General features: G+C 56.6%; 1 protein-coding gene across 1 annotated transcript in view; it reads left to right on the plus strand.

The window, feature by feature from the left end:
- Positions 1 to 5,619, plus strand: part of LRP5 (LDL receptor related protein 5) — a 108,800-nt gene that overhangs the window by 65,227 nt on the left and 37,954 nt on the right. The window lies entirely within an intron of this gene.

The following is a 5,619-nucleotide window of genomic DNA, read 5'->3' on the forward strand; positions in this document are numbered from 1 at the left end:
CAGCGGCCATGGCTCACGGGCCCAGCCGCTCCGCGGCATGTGTGATCCTCCCGGACCGGGGCACGAACCCGCGTCCCCTGCATCGGCAGGCGGACTCGCAACCACTGCGCCACCAGGGAAGCCCCAAAGCTGTGTTTATTGTAACAAGAGCAATGGCGTTAGAGAGTGTGAGACAGGAGGTTCCCAGCAGACACATCCTCCCCTCCTCCTGCCCCTCCCAAGTGCTCCCACCGCTGTAGTACCTCGGGCCCTCCTGGGAGCTCATGTCTTTGCTTTTCTGATTTTTCATAAGCGTTGATATGGAATTTATAATTCATTTAAAAAAATATTTATTTTTGGCTTTGTTGGGTCTTACTTGCGGCACGTGGGATCTTTGTTGTGGCATGTGGGATCTTTCGTTGTGGCGCGCGGACTTCACTTTAGTTGAGGCCTGCGGGCTCCAGAGCACATGGGCTCTGTAGTTGCAGCGCGTGGGCTTAGTTGCCCGGCGGCATGTGGGACCTTAGTTCCCCGACCAGCGATCGAACCTGCGTCCCCTGCATTGGAAGGCGGATTCTTAACCACTGGACCACCAGGGAAGTCCCTGTAATTCATTTTTATCCTTGCATCCCATTCACATGGAATCTTTGTGCTGTAATAACCCTGCCCACTACCCCCTACCCCCGTACCCCGGCATGCTGTGGAAACTTAGGTTGTGAACACATCCTTAATGGGAGTTTTCTGTGGATGCACCAAGTTCCGTTGATCTCCTGCCCTGCACACAAGTGATTTTCTTTGCTATAGGTATTTTTCCAGCGCTTTATTCTCCCCTTTGGTTTTCGGGCACTTGCTGCTTCAAAGACTCGTGCTATTTTTAAAGAAGTGTCGCCCTTCTCCATGGCACTGCCTGGGGGCCTTTACCGCCAGGTGTGGGGTTCAGGATGTGCTCTCCCAGAAATGATATGCATCCAGGGTACAGCCTGTCCCTGGGGACATCCAGGGCCCAGCACAGCCCAGCAGGGGGGACTGGCTACCTGAGATGGATGGCCAGAGAAGGTCCTTCCCAGGAGGCACCCTTTAAGTTGAGGCTCAGAGGACTAGGAGGGAGAAGGAACAGTGAGAAGGAAGAGCCTGTGGGCTGCTCTGAGGCAGGAACCAGTTGATATCAGGACTGACCTCACAGGTGTTTGATCTGTGCAGTCACACGGGGCCTCGAGTTCAGAAGGGCCCCGTGCTTGGTTTCATGCTCTGTTGACTTGAAGTGCTTAATAATTTTCGAACAAGGGGCTCTGCGTTTTCATTTTGCAGCGGTTCTTGCATATTATGGAGCCAGTTCTGCTTTGTGTATTGGAGAAACTAAGGGAAATCTGGAGATAGTCTAAATATTTCCTTGTATCTAACTCTGCTGTTTTGTCCACATGTGTCTATACATTTCACTTGACATTATTGCAGGAGCATTTGCAATGACAAGAGGTATGTATGCTTCAAAAACCTGCGTTTTAGTACCTGAAGAATGTTTTGTCAAGCAGGCATCCCTTTGAACCATGTTTCCCTCGTCGGACATTTCTGTTCTATTTGTGTTTTTGCAATTTCCGAGTCCTGCTGCCGTGAGAGTGCTGGCTTGGGGCCTGGCCCTGGAGCTAGAAGGATCTGGATCTGGTGTCTGTTGCTGCCATCGATGTGTGCTGTCTGCCCGGGCCTTGTGTTGGATCGATTGGTGATGTCTTCTCTGGGAGAGGGAGGGGGATGCAGGCATGGTTGCCATCTCTGCCCACTCCGGGTGTCTGGAGCCAGGCTGCATGTGGACATTTGGGGAAGGAATAGGGATGGACACAACCCCCCAGAAAGGTGGATCATGCAGTAGTGCCTGCCCCGACGGGGGACCTTGTGCAGCCGCTTCTGTTAAGGGGCCCAGGAGTGGGGTGTGGGCAAAAATGAGGTGTTGAACCCTCATAGAAGCCCAGAGTCATGGTCCAGTGAAGTTGCACAGCTGGAGAAGCCTGGAGTTCCAGAAGCGACTTGCCCAGGCTACCCTGGGGTACAGAGAGCTATTGGTCATCTGGCATGGATGGTGCCTGGTGCCTCCCTTCCTTATCTGTGAGATGAGAGTGGGTGTCACAGACCACCCCCTGCCAGGGAGGCTGTGGAGGACCCAGTGCATTAACAGGAGTTGAAAGTGCCTACAAGGTGCCCTGTGAGCAGTGGGTACACAGTATACGGCAGCCACGCCCACCATTCGCACCACTGGCAGCTCATCAGGCCCAAGGGGCTAGGTTTACCTCTGCTGTCCAGGGGTCCTGCCACTCCTGGGGGAGGCCCCATTTCTTTTCCAACCAGAAGAAGCCGAGGCTGTAGGCTCTTTCGGGTTCCCAGCATCCCAGTAGCTGGAGCCTCTGAGCTCTGGGAACCACTGCCCGGGGTTGAGCCCTTTGAGAGGATTTTGTTCCCTCTGCAGGCATTAACTGCGGGGTGAGGAGGCCTGGGGTGGAGGGCTTCCTAGAGGAGGGGCCGGAAGCTCTGCAGTGGGTGCTGATACCGACACCTACGAGGTGGGGGGGATGTGGGGAAACTGGGGGATTAGCAGCAAAGCCTGTCCTTCCTGTTGGAAGCTGGTTCCCAGCCTCCTTCAGGAGGACGGCCAGCCCGCAGATTCCCCGGGTTTCAGCTCTGGGGCCACCTTCCCTGGTCTTACCAGAACTGTTTTCGCGCCCCCCGAGCTGTGAAGGACACTTTTACAAATAACCCAGTTGGAGAATGCCAAGCGCGTGGAAGAAAAACGTTTTTGTTGTCATTCCGAGGGGCCCCTGCTTGGATGGGGGTCTGCACAGAGGCAGGCGGGGGCCGTCTTTGCACTGAGCCTGCACCCTCCTGCTTTTGCTCCAGATGCCCTGTCTAGGGTGTTAGGTCAGAAGGAGGGAAGAGCTCCCAGGGACAGAAGCCATGGGACAGGAGTCTTGCTTTGCATGAGAATGTGACTGCTGGGGTCCTGATTTTTAGAAGACTGGTTCCCACCCCACTTGCTTCCCACTAAGGCACTGCTTAGTTCCGGGGGTCAGTGGCGGCTTCTGTACCTTCTGCCCTGGACCTGTTTGAAGTTGAAGGGGTCCGGGGCAGCTGGGGTGGGAAAGGGTAAACAGTTTTCTAAATGTTTTCGTTGAAGTCGAGAAGAAACCCAGAAGCTTCTCAGAGCATTTCAAGGGTTTGCCCCCAAGATGGCTTTCTGGAAGTTCGAGGTGGTTCTCCAACATCTCTCCATATTCTTCAGCCGGGCATGAGTGAGAAAGGGGTCCTGTCCCCGAGGGCCTTTCTGTCTGTTTGGGCGACGGAGCGAGTCAGAGACGGTTCTGTGAGCGAGGACCTAATGGGGCCTTGGGCCTCAGACGTCACCAAAAATGATGGCTCCATGGCAGACTGGGGGCTTTAGGACACGGATCTCTCACCCTCCAGTTTCTATTCCTTGCCACAAAATATCATGTTAAAGGACGATGTTTGATTAAAAGGCCCAATCCTATCACCTGAGCACGGTAGCTGCTTTCCTTTTCTCAGGCGGCCTTCCGAGCTGACAGCGTCCCTCGGCGATGTAGTTTTGCATCCTGGGGGACATAAATTACATGTGGAATGTGGGTTTTGAGTGCTGACGCCGTGCAGGGTATCAGATGTGAACACTGCCTGGAGACAGTGGCTGGTAACGCGAGGGTAATAGGAAGAAAACGAGACACGAAATCCTATCGAATGTCACCAGCAGAGCTCTGAGGGCCTGGTGCAGGCCCCTCGCCGGCCGGAAGGGAGCAGCGCCCATGGAGGGCCGCCAGGGTCTTCTGAGGCCCGGCGTGTCCGGTGGGAGGACGGAATTCCGGGGCTGGCCGAGGAGGCCCTGGGATCACTTGGGCATCTCTTCTTGGCTTTGGAATTGGTGAGGTCCAGTGTGCTCGGGGGCGGGGGGGTGAAGAGCCGAGGCCACACAGTGAGGGCTCAGGAACTGGCCCTGGGCTAGAGGAAAGGCCTTCGGGAAAGACAGAAATGGACAAAGCCTGTGCAGGTGTGACTTCCATCCAGAATGGGGCGTGTCGGATGCAACATTCACGAGATATAGCATGGCTTTGGTCTGCGGTTGAGAGCCCGCCAAAGATTTTTGGGGTGGCGAGAAAATTCCGTCTCAGGCAAACCCAGAATTTAGACTGATTTTCAATCATGTGATGGCTTTCTACGCCCAGTCTTCCTTTTATGATACCTTAACTCACATCCCGGCTGTGTGATCTTGGGAAATTGACTCAGCCCGTCCGTGCTTCTGTCTCCTCAGATGTAAAACAAGGATGATCGTAGTACCCGATTCATGGGGTTGTTGAGAGGAAGGCCTGGATGCCCAACAAGTATGAGCTGTGCTTGAATTTGAACTTGAACTAGGGGCCAGGCAGGCAAGATGGCAGGAGAGCAATTCTTCCCTGGACATTTGGAACCCATTTGGAACCGGAAGTGGACGTGGAGGCCAGCTGGTGCCGAGAGGAGCTGGGAGGGGGCGTGGGGTCTGGGGAGCCCTCCTCACACGGCCGGTGAGGGCGCCAGACATGTGGCTCTCCTTTCTGTGGGATGAAGGCCAGCGTTGGGCTGGAGGGCTTCTGGGTTGGGGGGGGCAGGGGCCTGGCCGTGTTGGAGTTGCTCGGCCCCTTATGTCACATCCAGGTTCCCCGGCCCCAGCAAATCAGAGTCTCCGCGACAAGGCATAGGGCACGGGAGGTGGAGAGCTGCCTCTGCGCTGGACACGAGCCCCAGGCAGCTGCTGGGCAGTGGGTCGGGAGCCACCCGCAGAGCCGGAAACATCTCAAGGTTTGAAGCCAGGGCGCGACTTGCGGATTCCTGGGGCTCTCATCCCAGGAGTCTGACCTTTTACGCTTCGTGGAGCTGAATATGAAGAAGTTTCTGTGACATGTGTGAATCCCATCTTTTCCTGATTTTGAGCAAATGAGAGCCAGCCCTCTGTAGGGGTCACTGGCTTCCCCAAGGAAGGAACTGAGATGGGGTGATGCTCGGACCCCAGCGAATGGGGGCCTGCGACATCCCAGGGACGTGTAGGGTCCCCCAAGAAGCAGAGGATGCAGTGGGGGTGGAATCGCTCGCTGCTGGGCGCCGGTAGAGCGGGGGGATCCGTCAGCCCTCCGAGCTGCAGTTTCCTCGCCTGTGACGTGGGGAGATCGGGGGACCTCCCCCTGCTCCGGGGTTGGGGGCGGCGGGACACTCAGGGTGGGAGACTTGGGACTCCCTGCCTTTGGCCTGAGGGGCGTCTCATGTCCCACGGCCCTGCAGGTTGGGTAACACCCACTGGCTCTGGGGTGCCGTGTCTCAGGTCCCCAGGGAGGGTCCTGTAGGTTCTGAGACGGGGAAGGATGTCACAGCAAGTGGCCCCTCCTCAGCTCTGGCTCTGCTGGGGGCTGGGTGAGACCTGGGGGGCCGAGTGACTCTTGTCCCCCAGGCGAGCGGGCCAGGAGCCCGTCCTGGGCCAGGCCGTGAGCCCGCGCGCCCTCCACCCTGAAGCACCGGCCTCCCCGCACCCTCCCTCGCAGCTGCACAGACGGAGGTGCCCAGCTGGCTTTGGTTTTCCCCATGTTTTTCCAATTATGTGGAATGGGCTAAAAACAGCAGCAG

This window comes from Physeter macrocephalus, chromosome 16 (genome assembly GCF_002837175.3).
Source record: "Physeter macrocephalus isolate SW-GA chromosome 16, ASM283717v5, whole genome shotgun sequence".
Taxonomy (NCBI): domain Eukaryota; kingdom Metazoa; phylum Chordata; class Mammalia; order Artiodactyla; family Physeteridae; genus Physeter; species Physeter macrocephalus.